We start from the raw sequence: 15,909 nt of genomic DNA, 5'->3' as shown, positions 1-15,909 counted from the left end.
AGTTTTACTGCAGTTTGACTGCAACAGAGCAGTCAAAGCTCATCTGGAGCATCCTGCCAACAGTGGAGAGCAAAACATTTTTACAGTTTTCTTTAAGTAGATTTTATATGCAGTTTCTCTGACTCCTAACTCAAAAAAGCACTCTACACTTTTGTTGAAATATGTGGCTGGGTATGTTTTATTTTTATGGTGGGTTTTTTTGTTGTTGTTTTGTTTTGGGTTTGTTTTTTTTTTGTTTGTTAGTTTGTTTGGTGGGGTTTTTGGTATTTTTGGAAAGATTTAAGAATATTCAGCAACTATTCCATGCTTTCCCCCTCTGTCCTTTAATTAGATTGGTGTTTATTTTAAACTTGATACTAAGTGCTTAGTCAGCGTAGCTGTTAGAATGACTTCACATTTCTCAATCTTAAACAAACAGTAAGTTATTACGAATTAAAAGATTCTTTCCTTCCAGAAGAAGACAAATGATAATAGATGTGTAGCAATTGCAATGTTGTGCCAAATAAGTTGGAATTATAAACAGAGCAAGCAAGCTTCTCTCCATGGCCTGATTAACAAAAAAGGCAGCAATTCATATCCATACATTTTTTTTTCATCTCTTAGATTCTAGTTGCTGTGACTTTGTCCATGTCTCTTCAAGCACAGCCAATTCCACAAAATAGATGTTAACTCCCATGACAATCTAGCAAGGACTTTAATCTCAATCTAGAATAATCAATCCTTCCCTTGGGTCTGAATAACCAGGATGTATTCAGCTTTTTTAGATGGTAATACAGCAAATAACTTGAATCTGAGACTCTATCAAATGTGTTTATATCACATGGAAGGGTGTTAGCTTTCATTTTTTAAATTTTACTCTAACCTGATTGGTTCAGGCCTTGCTTTTTCCACACACTTGATGTATTGAGGTTCAGCTCAATACCTCTGTCCCTTAGAAAAGGAAAAATACATTTCTCTGCAAGCAGGATAAAAATTGAGTTTAGGATTCTATTATTTCTGGTACCCTTTCTATGATTTTTGGAGATGTTTTGACTTGTGATGTTAGATATGTGTTTTGGGGCAATAGAAGAGGAAATAAAGCCTTGATTTAAAATCAGATATTTATTATGGTGTATATTATATGGTGTAGTTTTGCATACCTGTCTCGCTCTTTGGTGTAGCATGGGAATTTGGAGCTTCTTGCAAAATTTAGATATTTGCATTTTAGTGGTAGTTATATGAATTGTCATAGGACATTATAATTCCTTAAGTGTCTTGGAAGGGCTTATCCAAAGTCTATGTAACATTATTTAAGCAGCATGAGCATAGTGATGATTAAGGGATTGGATATAATTAAAATGCAAGGCTGATTTACAGTTATGCTGGCTTTGTTCTAGGAGACTCCTAGATGCTGTAACATTAGCCTTGTCATGTGAAATGGAAAATAAAGTCTAGATTTACTTGTGTACTTCACAAAATTTGAAGAGTGAGAGTGTCATAGAGTCCCAGACAGATTACAAGTTTAGTTTCTCAAATTTCATTTCCAGCATTAAATACTCATTTTGGCATTCTTCAGTTCAGTATATAAATGATTCCACAAAATGTAGGGTAAAAAAAGAACCATTAATATTTGACTTTAAAATGTGTAAGATTAGATAGCTGTATTTAAAATTGGTTTGGGTCAAATCAGAATTTTTACCAAAAATAGAAGCTCTGTATTCCCAGAGCCTACAGCACCTTGTCTAACTTTTTATTTTATTTTATTTTATCTTATTTTATTTTATTTTATTTTATTTTATTTTATTTTATTTTATTTTATTTTATTTTATTTATATATGAAGACTACATTTGAAATGTATTGATAATATATACATCTAGAGCTAGGCAGCAGAGTGGATTTGATTCAGATTCCAACTGTGGTTGGTTGTGGCTTGGAATACTTCAATGTATGGGACAGGCTCTGCACAATCAGTTTAATTCCTAGTAACTTAATTCAGAGAAAAACAGGCCTCGGGATGACTACTGATCACAATTTGAGTATAATGCCAAGTGATAATTCACAAGTTCTAGTTTACCACATGAGTTTGTTGTGAGATGGTGAGTCTTCTAATGGTTGATATGGATTTAATAGCTTTCACCTTGCACCACCTGTACACATCTGATCAATAATGTAGTTTAGTGAAAGAAGATTCAAACTCTAGATGTTAGCATTATTTTAGACTTTTGGTAGTAAAACTGTTATTTGAAGAATTTCACGCTTCAGTCCTGAGAGTCTGACTGACAGATCTCACTTATTTGGATGATAATAGATCAGATAAGACAATGGATGCGTGTACTCAGGCAAAATACTCTTTCTCAGACATTTCACGAAGCAAAAACTTATGGTCAGCAAGATTTAAAAGGAATGAAAAATTAATTAGAACTTTCAGTTGAATACAATTTTTTTTTAACGTTAAAAATAATGTTAAAAATAAATTAGTTTCTTTTATTGGAAAACCTGTGCATGTTTGACTTTGGCCCTGGAGAGCTTCAGAATTTGGTTATATAATTACAATTATACTTTGCTTCAGATACTGCCATTACATCATTGAGTGGTAGCTGAGAGTAGAGAAACTTCTACATTATTTTTTCAGGAAGTCTACTTAGAATTAACACATTGTGCATTCCCTTGAACTATAACTGTCAGGCTCCTTCGTAATACAGAAGCTTCAGAAAAAGCTTTAAAGCCTGTATTGAAGAAGAATAATAATTTTTTTTTTTTTATTTTACTGCTTATCTGTTGCTTGAACAGTTGAGAGTGTCAAGAAAAGTAGCAGTAGTGGTGGTAGTATGCATTGGTTATGGTGTTCATACAGATTAATAAATCTGCTCATTTCAGAACTGGAATGGTACTACAAGTTTATTTCACACATGCTGTTGTTTCGATAACATCTAATTTTATGTTTTAACTGGCAGTTTGAGGAGCTGCTTGTCCCCTTAGTACCCTGGTTAAACCAGTCTTAAGTGATCGGTTCTCTGGGTTTATTTTAAGGGTCATTACTTATAAGCAGGTACTTGAGATGTGCCTTCCAAAAGACTAAGGGACATTTTGTTTTGATTCTGTGGACCAGCAGATGAGATGAGTTGCAGAAGACAATTTTCCATCTGTTTCCCATCCTCAATACAGCAGACAGGAATCTCTTCTGATTTCTTCCAGCACAATTGCATTCTAAGACACAAAAATAGCTTATTGGGTTCATGTTTTCAGATTACAAATTACCCAGTGGATGGCATTATTCAAGAGAGAGAAATCTTGAGTAAGGATATCAGAAATCTGAGTTACAATGGATACAGAAACTGTTGTGTACTTCATGATTCCTCAAGCCAAAATTTGGTTGCAGAAATTTCAGTTATGCTGTCCTGTGTAGATGCAGACCTCCTTTGGATAGGATGTGAAACTAAATCTTCCCACTGTGTTGGAAAATCTTTGAGAGCAAGTAGAAGAGATGATTGTTTTGGCTTTATGTTCAGAAAAAATAAATTAGAGACAGACGGAGATGTCATTAGCCCAGCTTCTGCTGCACTAGCCAGAAAAGCAAGTTCTGTCTTGCTAATGAGGGTTGGATGCCAGCCCTAACAAAATTATTTGGTTTGAAAACTGGATTCAGTAGGTGGAAATGCTGGGACTACAAGGTGCCCAAGGCATGTATTCATTGTATCAGGACATGCTGCATCAAGCCATTGTTTTAACGTGTTTGAAATTTAACTATAGTCTCAGTGGACAGGAGTGCAGAGTAAATATGTAATTTTTACAGAGCCTTACACCTGTGGATTTCACAGTCATGTATATAAATGGTAATTCAGTCTAATCCATCATCTCTCTTGGTTTATGTACCAGTGAGGAGGAACTTACTGCAGTCCTGAAGGATAGGTCTGACAAAGCTGTAGTGTGATTTGAATGCCACGTAGTAAGACTGCTTGCAGTTTGAAATGAAATAATATAGTATAGAAGAGTTCAGGATCTAGGACCTTAATGTATACTGTCTTTCCCTGGTTCAGGATTAAACTTGTTTGTGTCTCTTTTTCAATGCAAGACAGCATTTTATGATAGTATAGAGCATTTGAAATTCAAGTAGGAGTAGCTTTCTGAGGAAAATGACAGCTGAAATAAAAAAAAAGTCTATTATATATTTTTTTACAGTGTAAAAGAATAAGTGTTTCATTTTAACACTATTAAATAATGACTCTCTTTTTCTTTTGTAGGTTGTCTTAGTCTTCGCTCTTAGTATTGGTGCTCTTGTAATATACTTCATAGATTCATCAAAGTGAGTATTCTAGTACATTTTCCTTTCCCTCCTTTCCTGCAGCAATTACACATCTTTAAATTGCTCCATTCATCTACATCAAATCAGTGCTTGGTGTTATCACCTGAGTGCGAAGAATTTTATAACAATGCATGGTCTACCAAATAACTCAAGAATGGGAAAAATCTATAAAATGGATTGAACATAGTTGTTGGATCTATAGAATGGAGAGAAACACTACTTTTGTTTGTTGAAAATATAGCTACTGTGACAAAATTATTGGTTTTATGTTCATTGTGCATATGTGGAATCTTTAAAATTCAAGACTAGGATAAGTAATACAGAGAAAGAATATTTGCCAGAGAAAAAAGTGTCTTAGGACACTGACAAGAACACTTCTGAAAAACTCTGAATGTAATTAGACACTATGAGCATTGTATCACATATCTGTTCAGACTTCCAACTCCTGGGTTTGATAGATTTCTCCCAGATAAGGTAAGTCAGTAAAAATCTGCAAAGCATCTCACTAATTTTTTTTTTTTTTTTTTTTAGATTTGCACCAACTTTATCATACAGTATAATAATTTTGGCCAGGCAATAGAAACTTTCTTCCTTACCTTTTGAGATATGTGATGGTTTGATGCAAACTGGTGTAACTATGAGTATCTTCTCTTTGTTATCATTCATACTTCACACTTGTTTTCATATCAGGCTGGAGAGTGTTAGTGTGGTGTAACAGGCAAATGGGTAGCCTAACACAGAAGACTCTTAAGAAAAGGGTTTCAATAGAATGTTGTTCTGTTGAATCCAGTTATTTTGGGAGGATGATATTCTGACATACTGATAGCATTTTAAAGCTACACATTTGCTGCATTTCCCCAGACTAGGTTTAGGTGTGCCATTAGCGCAATGGTTAATATAGTGTGTTGCATTGAGCCAGCCTGGCTGTCTGTAATGGTAGTGGTTATGTCCTAAACCAGTCTCTGTATGAGTCAGAAAATCAGTCATTTCGCTGTTGACATCTGCACATACTGACATTTAGGTAAGTAGTAGCAGCAGCAAAAGGTGTTATTGAATACATGGTTGTCAGCTGTGTATCATGTGAGTTTTAAGCCGTACCACTGTAGCCTAGATGTGTGAAGCATAGCGCAATTAACTAAGGTAGACATGATTTTCTTTGTTGAGAGGAGCCAAGTGGTGGGAAAATTCAAGTTCTGTTTGAACTCTCTTGAAGTGAAGGCATTAATTTTCCCTTCTTAACATTGCAGTGAATGTTAGTGATTTCAGAAAATTTTTCTTCAGTGTGTCACCACTGAAGCACATAACTTGGTGTTTTTCTGGAGATCTTTTTAAAAACTTCTTAAAGCACAATGGCAAAGCTTCTGGATGGCCAACATCTTTTCATCTGTCATCCTGAGCTCTGTGTATTGTACTGAATTAGTGACTTGAGCAGAGAGTATCATTTGCTTGCCATGACCATCTTTAGGCATGGTCAGTAAAAGCACTAGGAGAGAACTCAGTTTCCTGCTCAGCTGGTAACTCAGGGCTCCGCTTTTCTACTTCTTGTAATGGCAGTATCAAGGAAATTGTTTGTGATGTGAATATCCTTTTCTACTCTGGTTCTGTTTTATCTTCTGGGGTATGATACAATCTAATATGCAACCATAGACATAACCTGTGCATTTCAGGCACAGCTCTATTTATTTATTTATTTATATTATTTATTTATTTTTCTTTGTCATAGAAATTGATTTCTGATGACCAGTTACTACTGCCCTGTGTCTTGAAGTTTGCAGTTACTTTAGTCCCTTCAATAAGAACTGACATCAGTGTAGAAATAATAGACCCCTTGAGTGGCAAGGTGAAAACACGAAAACTCTCAGAACTTGTTTTATATGTTCTACTCACATGTGGTTTTCATATTGGTTTTCTGGAGTTGCATTTACAGAGGCACCCGTGTAGTTATTTCTGAATAGCTATTTTTTTCCAGTTTACTGTGTCACGTATTATACTTGATTAGAATTGTACAAAAATGTGCCATCTGGCAATGACTGTAAAACAGCTGGATCTAAGAATAAAAGTGGCTCTGTGAACAGGAAGATTTATACAACTATGCACGTAGACATATAGGTTCATGCTGAGCCTTGAACTTGTTCTCAACTGTTGCCTTCTTAATCTGACAGTTTTATTTCTTTTTATATGTGGAAAAGAAAAAAGTTAAACATACAGAGAACTCTACTTTTTATGTTCTTTTATCTTTGTATATCTGAGAAGATTTCAGACATACTTGCTCCTTCTGCATCATGATTTTATAAATTCTGTTTGTCTAGATCTGATATCCAGGGAACATGACCAAATGTAAAACTACCAAGTTTTTTCTTGAGTATACCATAAAGAAAATGCCCTTATTTTGATTCTTAGCTTGATTTCTAAACCAGCTGTTTAAAATGAGCTTTGTGCTTTTCAAATATGTCTATTCTAGACTTTCCTTAAAGCTTTCCAAGTTTCTAAAACTATCAAAATATACCCTATGTATCCTCATCTCCATACCCCTCTCATTAATACTGTGGTAGGAAAGAGCACAAAGATTTACTTTTAGCCACCACAAACTAAGGTTTGATTGACACTGATCATTCTCTACTCTGTGTTAGTGTGAGTGCTTGGCCCATTTGGGATTGCATTATTAATTAATCCCTGAAGAATGTAGGATAATGCATTTTAAAATGCAGTTTTACTTAATCAGATTAATTGTATTTACAGTTCTGTTCTAGAATATAGTTTATTGAGGTAGTGTTCTTTGACAGCAAACCACAAAGTTGATATCAAAAATTAATCAAATAATTTTATAAAAAAGCAGAAAACATCTTTAATAAGCTCCTTTGTCATGTCTGCAGCTTAACTTCTGCTATTACAACTAGTGCATCATTACTCATTCTTTTGTCTTGCTTTTGTTAAATATATATAAAGTATCCGCACACATATTTGACTGCATAGAAATGCACTCTCGCTTCATGTCTCATTAATTGTATTCTTGTGTTCCATTCTGTATGTGGATGACTTTTAGAAAGGATTGTCATTCCTTCCTGGAATAGAGTTTTCTTGAGCTTCATGTGCTTCATGTGATGCCTTTCCATTCAGCTTTTTTGGTGTTGTCTTTTGGAGTGAAAGAAGTCTTTGCTACCTACTTTTATGGTTGGACTTCATCTGAAATGTCTTTTTGAACCTAAGTGATTTCTTTGATTCTACTCATTTAGTTAGTAGTATTAGCTGGAAACAGATTTCAGAGATCCTATACAAGAAATGGCTTAACAAAACAAGGTAAAATGAAAAGTCTTGTTTCTTCTTCTGGAGAATTCACTACTGGGTTTTGCCACTGTATGGGAATATATGAGGAAGGATGCATTGGAAACAAATACTCTGAGGAATTTGCTGTGTGACAGCACAAGGAGAGGAAGTGTCGTTAGGAAGCTGTCCTGGAATATTTGGCTTTACTGCTTGTTTGATACTGCTGCTGCTTTATCTTGTGAAAGATATTTGATTTAGTGCAGCAAAATGATCTATAGAAATATTACAAAACTGATTAGGATTATTTATTTGAATCTTATTGCAGATCCAGACTGTTGCTGCCCAAGAGAGTTCACATATTTCTCATATATTTAGGCTATGTTAGCCCTTTTACAGATAGGTCTGAGATAGGATGTTTAACTGAGTACTTCAGTAAGTCTGTGTAAACACCAGAAATCAAGTATTTTTAGATACCAGTGTCATATTTTCATTACAAATCAGCCAGCTTTTCCACATCACCTGAACTTATCTGCAGAACATTTTGATGAGTCTTTCTCAGTTTCACAGCCCTTAAGGGAAAAAGCAATTGAAATTTCAGTTGTAAATCAAACAATTCAATGCTGCTACATCTGAATTTTGAGTGAATCCCATTGGCCTGATGTATAAAAAAATTAAAATCTGTCTAAGATGATCAGAAATACAGTTCTTAGAGATACTTCAGTGGTTTAATCCTCCTCCCTACCCCCCTCCTCCAATATTCTAGCAAATTTTATTATTAGCTTAAGGTTGTAGGGAGTTTTTTTGGTTGTAGGGTTTTGGGGTTTTTCTTTGGGGGGGGGGGTAGGGTTTTTTTTAAGTATTGTGAATCTATTTTTATTTTACATTTCTATGTTGTGCAGTTTTAAGCCAATATGAGTTTCAGCTCCAGCAAACAGTTTTAGAGCTATACTATATCATTTTGCAGTTCAGGCTCCTATGTTCTAAGTATTGCATTTACCAGTATTTTAAGTGTGTACAGATTGTACGTAGCATTTCAGTCTTCATATTTGAGGAATTAAGTAAGTAGGACTTAAATAGCACTAAGCTTTGTGTCAACTCTTCCTAACTATAGTGAAATTTACTCATGTAAAAGTATTATAATTAGGTTTATAAAACTCTTCTTTGTATTACTACATTCATTAACCCACACTAAGTGCCCACAGGAGCATTCCTTCATACTTTAAGTAAACATTTGAGTTAATATGTATACTTCTTTTTATGATGCATGAATAGAGATGAAGGAGCTGACTTTAAATTCTGGGATCTGGTTCAAGGATATGTTGTTAGATGATATTTACCATTGCTGAAATTACAATAGTCTCTATCTTGGCAAGTAGATTAAAAAAGTATCATTCCCTCCATAATGAGAATTCTAAGGAAATAATACAAGCAGTCTCATACAGAGTATTCAAATCTGCCATGGCACTCTGCAGAGCCAGACTGCTTGTCAGTTTTGATTTTATTTTTTATTTTTGTTCATTTTAATTTTCTCTCAGTTTCTGTGAGCTGATAAACCTTGTCCCAGGCTGAAGTAAATCTAGTTGGATTTGTTCTCTCCACCTCTCCTAAATAAAAAGAGGGAAAAATAGAGTTAATTCCAAAAAACTGCTCGGTAGTCAAACAGAGTGATAGGTGCCATTAATATAAAGAAAATTCAGGTCAAATATGCGAACAAATGCCTTGAGTAGTTTTTTCAAATTACTTGGGGTTTACTATTATAACAGAAATATAACTTAAGTTGTTCCTACTCCTGATTCTCAGCAATGACAAAATGTGTGGTTTTTGTGTCAGCACCCTTTAAACTGATACAGCATTAAGTAAGATTTTTCAGTCACGAGTAAGGGTTAAGTTTATCTTCACTGTGTTTGTAATAGATAACCGAGTGCACACAATTGTTTATTTAATTGAAGAACAATTTGCAGAAGGCTGTCTGTTTTGTGGCAATGAACTTTAATTTTCTTCATTGCTCTGCAAAGTTTCGTAGGAAAATGTCCATAGCTAAGATTCATTGCTTTCATAGCATGCTGCAGTTGAAGCAGTACAATGTATGGCCTCTCCAGGCAATTGAATAGCAGTAAGGTAGAGGGCCTTTGTTAGGTACAGATGGCATTAATTATCACTGAAATCCAGGAACAACAGGATTGCAAAAAAACACAAGCTGCAAGGGAGTAGGTGAGGGAATTGGATTATTATCCTCCATGTGTTAGTATGCACTTAGCTGTCTAGGACAAAGTGATTAGTTATAATTGCATGTTTTCTATGTGTTTTGGTCGACATCTGTCCCTTAAGATACAGCAAGCTATCGTTTAAGTGTTATCTATCTTGAATTATTTAAAAAGTTGGATATAGTGGGGCATACTTGTATAAACTATATGCATGTTTTATGTGCTATTCATCTCTTAACTCAGCGTTTCCATTTTTGATCTGACATGCTCAGAGCTCAAGTTCACAAATTATACGCGGATAAAATTTGTAAAACACTACCTGAATACCTCCTCCAATTTACTAAGTCATTAAGGAAGATTGTAAAACTCCTTAATAAAACTTTCTAGTATTGTTCAGCTAGATTATAATCATAAATAAGGATAATTCCTCTGTATTTATGGTACTGATGAAGCAACATTGGATTATAATTGTTTTCATTAGTTGTACATAATCACTAAGTAGGCAACACGGAAATATCCTGTTTTCTTCAGACAAAACAATGCAATGAAGTTTCTATTAATCAATGCCAGTAAACTGTGTTTGCTTAATGGTCAAAATTAATTGTTGCAAATTAATTGCATGAGAAATACTATGAATGAGTTTCAGATAAAATAGCAAAAAGAAAAGTTTTCTTCTATAATAATTGGCAACTCAAGCTCTGGGGAAATTTTTGGTTACTTTTTTTTGATCCTTGGTATCATGCAAAAATTCTTATCAAGCATGATACATAACCTTGATGAAGTGAGAAATTGTAATGGGATGAATTTTCCTAAGTGTTAGACCTTGTAAAAGATTTTAGTAAGGTCAGAATTTCTGGGAAACATCTAAAAGATGAAAAATTAATGAATTAATTTGTGGCATAAATCACATCTGGTTTCTACCTTCAGTTCTGGAAGCAAGCCATTATCTTCTGTTTGTGTTTTTTCTCAGTATTGTACTAGTCAGCTTATATTTCAACATGTAACTTTATTTCAGCAGTCTTGATGCAGAATCTCTGAATTACTGAGATTGGAAGGGACCTCAAGAGATATTTTTTAGTACAGTCCTCCTGCTTCCAGCAGGGTTACCTAGACCAGGTTGCCAGGATTGTGTTCAGTAGGGTTTTGAATATCATGAAGAACAGTCCACAGTCTGGGCAACCTGCTCTTGTGTTTGATCATCCTCCCAGTAAAATGTTTGGTGGGGTGGGGTTAATTATGTTTAGTTGGAATTCCATGTATTTCAGCTGATGTAATTTCTTCTTGTCCTGTCATTGGTTATCACTGAGAGGAGTCTGGCTATTTTCTTTACTCTTAAAGGAGTCTGTATGTATGTATACAGGTATGTATGCACCTTGATAAGATCCTGAGCCTTCTGTTTTTCAGGCAAAACATTCCCATTTTTTTCAGCCTTCCGCATATGACAGTGTTCCAGTACCATGGATCATCCTTGTGGCCCTTTACTGGTCTCAATCCTGTATAACTATGTCTTCATGCTGGAGACACATTTCCTTATGCAGCCTGAGATGCTGCTGACCTTCATTACTACAAAGGCTTATAGTGAACTTGTATATCAGGACCCTCAGGTCCTTTTCTGCAAAGCTGCTTTCCAGCTGCAGCCAGTTTTATGCTAAGGAATAACTGAAGTTCAAGCTTGTGTAATTTTGCTTTTCCAATAATAAATCAGTAATTTTAAACAACAAAACTTTTTACACATGGTGATATTTATTGACTTTATTTTTATTAAAATATTGCCAGATAGGCCTTTATGTAAATATCTGTCACTTGAATTAATAGTGTTTATACTGAACATAGCAGGCTTAAGAGTTTGATCTTCAAGAAGCTGAGTCCTCATTTTTCATGAGCCAGTTCTTGCATGGTTTAATTTTTCAGTATCTATTAGAATATTAGCTGGACAAATAACAGTATTGTTTTTCAAGAATCTGAGATTTAGTTATTATTTCTTTTAGGGGCTAGATGGCTAAATTTCCTGTATTTTTTTTTCCATTAGTTTTCCCTTCCCCAGTGTCTACTGAATAGTCAGAAATTTGCTTTTGATATGGACACAAATCTGAATTACTGGCATGTTTGCAGAGAGCACAACATACTGCTCTCTAGTTTCTCTCTTTAAAGGATGTATGGAGGAAATTCAGCTTGAATAGCATTGTCTAATTTGAAAAGCCTGTTAGCTATATTTATATAACAAGGTTTTTCAAAGGAGACAGATTTTACACTAAAACCTGGCTTCATATTTTTTGTGGAAAAGAAAATAAAAATTCCAAAGGGGTGAAATTTCTCAGCTAATACCAGTAGAATAACATAAGCCTTGGTAAGGCCTCAAAGCACACTGCTTTTTCTACATTGTTTTGTCAGAAATATGTAGACAGAGTAATGAGAGGGTCTGAAGAAGAGCAGGAATGATAAAAACTTCCTTGTAACACATAAAGTAATGAAGAGTGGTTGTTAGAAAAGGATTTGTTTAGCCTGGGGAAGGAAACCCCCCCACCTTGTTATGTAAGGAGGGGAGACATAGCACCATTATTTACAATGACAAGCTCAGAGATTCTTAAAAGACCGACGTGGATCCAAGCACAAGAAAGATCTGTGACCCTTTCTGGCCCAAGGCAGACTCCTTTTACAGAATGCTGCCCTGCAGTTCAAGGTCACAATTACTCAGATTAGATTTTGGTCTTTTTAGTGTAGCTGATCAGTGAGGGATTTTTGTATTTTTTATTTTTTTTGGGGGGGGGGGCTGGTAGTGGTGTTTGTTTGTTTGTTAGTCTGTGTTTTGCTTGATTGAGATTTTTGTATTTTTTTTTTTAACAAATCAAGAGGCCACAGGTAGGCACACAGGAGTGCTTCTGAGGATTTGATGTTAGATGTTAGCATTTTATAGATTGTCTGAAAATGAATAACAAATCCAACAAGTATGAGCAAATGAACAAAATTCATTTTTCCCTTACTGTGTCCTAAGTCAGTTCTGTCATCTCATGACAAGTGGTATTCATGGCAAGAAAGCTTATATCGGTGGTTGTGGGGCTGTTTGTAAGAAATGGATTTAAAAGCATAGCTTTGCACGTCTGTGTTATAATCTGCTTTTGAATCAAATTCTTTTGACTCTGGTGGTTTGGTTTTGGATGCTGTTATGCTTTATGTGGGATACCTGATCCCTCAAGTGCTGGTGGTAAGACAGTCGCTTGACAGAGACTATAGCAGATTGTTGCCCCACCTGGCTGTTTTTCTCCAAACAAGTGCCTGTTGATAGAGGGCATTTGAATACCACTAGCTGACATTCAACACTCCTATGTGCCAAACTGCATTTTTCTTTCCCAGTGATTTATTTCTGCTTTTGTATACTGAGAAATCAAAAGCCATGGGTTGAAAAAGGATTGCAAGTTGATAGCTGCCTTGTAGTTGGTACCTGGCAGTCTTTATTGCTTTCTTGCTCTGTTTTGAGAAGATTGTCCCTATCTGCTCTAAATTCCATTAGTTTTTGTTAGGGCAGGATCTCAAAGTTTGATTTGTGCAAGAGTAAAGTCTTTCACCTGAAGGTACAGAGCAGATGTCAGGCATAATTAGGCATACCTAGAAAATATATGCATCTAAAATATGTTTTAAATGCTGTACTTTATCCTCTGCTGCCCTGCTTGCATAAATCTTGCATTAGTTTTTATATCATATTCAATTTATGTTTCTGCGTGAATTCATAAGTCTGTGAAGCCAGATAAATCAGAGTGGTAAAAGGATCTCTATTATCTCAAAACCCCAGAATTAATGTCTTTTAAATTTCTATCCATGTCTATTCACTTCTTTTCTGATTGAAGGCAGGGACTGAGGCTACTGCTAGTTTTTTCCTTGTCTTCCATAAATAGAATATAAGATATCCCTCCCTTGGACACTTGAAGTAGACTTACAAATGCACTTCATGGAACAATTTTATGGTCTCTCCATGAGATGAAAAAATTATTACAATAGATCTTCTCAGTTTCACATTCCTGTTTGCTAGCCTTATAATATTATTTTTGAAATGTGTTTGATACTTCTGTACTACTTGTCACGCTGCATCTGAGGAGTAAATTGTTACATGGTGATTTATGTTACAATTTACTAATTGTTATTGTCTATACAGCAAGAATAAAATTTTGACACCATTATGTAATAATATATAAAATATATATTTATGCATATATATATATATACCTAAAAATAAATTTTCATTGACACTGTTATACTTACATACACATTCTTTTGTTAGTGACTTGGATCTCAATTTAAGGAATATGGATTAAAATTTGTACTAGCATTTAATTGTGGCTTAAATTCCGGTAGCTCTCACTGGAAACAAGTGAGATTTCTCAAGATTTCTCAGGAAATCTGTCCTGTGTTTATTTTCACCACCTACTGTAAACATTAATTTGGAGGTCAGTTTGTGTAATGAAACTGTATAGGTCACATTTATGGCTTGCTCAGTTCACTTCTCTGTTTTTACAAACTCATGCTATGTTGGTTGATGTGTTTCCAGTATTGCTGTGAGATCGTATTCTTAAATTACTTCTAAATTATTTTAAAAACCACACGAGTATATAACTGATATACAGGTTAGAACCTTTCTTTAGTTTTCACCCTTTTCCTCTTTTCAAATTAATCTCTGCAGTTTTTGTTCTATCCCAAAGCATCTGACAACTCATCTGCAAATACTTTCTGTCCCTTTAGACAAATCATTTGTGCACACTGAATTGACAGAGTTCTTGCTTACCACTGAACAAATTCACAGTTTACCTAGTAAAAGAGACAATAACTTGGAGGAGATTTTTAAGATACCAAATACCATATAGCCATTATCAAAACATGGTTTGCACAGAAGATGGCCTTTCAGAGTGGAGTTTAAGGTACGATCAGCATCTTACCCTCTGCCTCTTATGCTGTAGTTACAAATAAAGATGTGAGGTCTTTTCCTTTTTTTCCTCCCTTTTCTCCTGAAAGCCTGACAAATTGTAGCTTTTGGGATACCCCAGTAGTTGATGAGTCATTTCTGCTTAAATTAGAATTCCTTGCAGCAAGGACACCCTTTCCCCTTTTGATGCAAATATTGTTTCTGACAGAGTCGCAGGGCCAACCATGCCATGTTAATAAAGCAACTAGATTAAAAAAAAAAAAAAAAAAAAAAAAGAAAAAGCTGTCTCTTCAGTAAATACCAGAGCTGGAATCCAAGAAAAAGGAAATCCCATTTAAGTGAACATGAATACCTGCTACTACCCATCATTCCCCTGCTTTGTTGGCATTTTGAGGGTTTTTTTAGATAGGTGGTTCAATTTAATGAACATCATTATCCCACCTTTCTTACCAGCCTTCCCCCCAGCCTTTTTTAAGCCACTCAGACCTGACAGAACACCATCTTCACAAAGGGAGTTGTAAGACCTTATTAGTGTGTATAGAAGGAAAGCTGTAATGGACCGTTATAAAATTGTTATCCTTTTATTTCTGAGGCACTTGAAATACACACAGGAAGAGTGCTTCAAGAGAACAGTGATGAAATGATTGCTTGTGTTCAGCATAAGCTACATGTGATAGGATACCCTATACAAACCCTCAGTAAGATACAGATGATAAATTACATGTCGAGTATTAAAAATGGCAATTTGTGTCATTGTAGTAGACCTTGCTCACTTTGACGCTCATAAAGTTTTTATTACTCTCATCAGACCTAGAGAAATTAGAGGGTGTGGGGCAGTCTCTGTTCTTTAGCAAAACTGATAGCTCATGGCATGTTTATTCATCTGGTACTAATGGGAATTATTTGACCTCAAAAATGAGGGCCTGCCACTGTTGTGGACCTATCTGATGGCACATAAATGCATATCAACTTCAGACTTGATTTTTTCACGGGCTCTGTACTAGAATAAGCATTGCAAATAGTGGATTCTATGCAAGCTGGTATCTTTACAACATCCATAAAATAATTCTCATAATTTAGAAAATTGCAGAAGTTTGCTAGAAACAATGTGGTGTCTGTAAGATTCATTAGGCAATTTGACAGTCTGATGCTAATAGTCCTAAAACATGCTGCATTAACCATATCTATTGTTTTCCTTAACATTTTGAATTTAATGTTTTCTCAAAACAAATAATTTTTCTATTAA

At 35.0% G+C, this 15,909-nt stretch overlaps 1 protein-coding gene across 1 annotated transcript in view; it reads left to right on the top strand.

Moving 5' to 3' along the window:
- Positions 1-4,227: 4,227 nt before the first annotated feature.
- Positions 4,228-15,909, top strand: part of LOC133207387 (calcium-activated potassium channel subunit alpha-1a) — a 258,220-nt gene continuing 246,538 nt past the window's right edge. The window contains exon 1 of the mRNA XM_061344253.1: positions 4,228-4,283. The gene's annotated coding sequence lies outside the window, so the exon portion shown is untranslated. The remainder of the gene's footprint in view (positions 4,284-15,909) is intronic.

Source organism: Neopsephotus bourkii, unplaced genomic scaffold (genome assembly GCF_033783945.1).
Source record: "Neopsephotus bourkii isolate Nb327-2 ecotype Australia unplaced genomic scaffold, CSIRO-AGI_Nbou_v1 NB_196, whole genome shotgun sequence".
NCBI classification, from domain to species: Eukaryota; Metazoa; Chordata; class Aves; order Psittaciformes; family Psittacidae; genus Neopsephotus; species Neopsephotus bourkii.
This window is presented reverse-complemented; position numbering and strand designations above follow the sequence as displayed.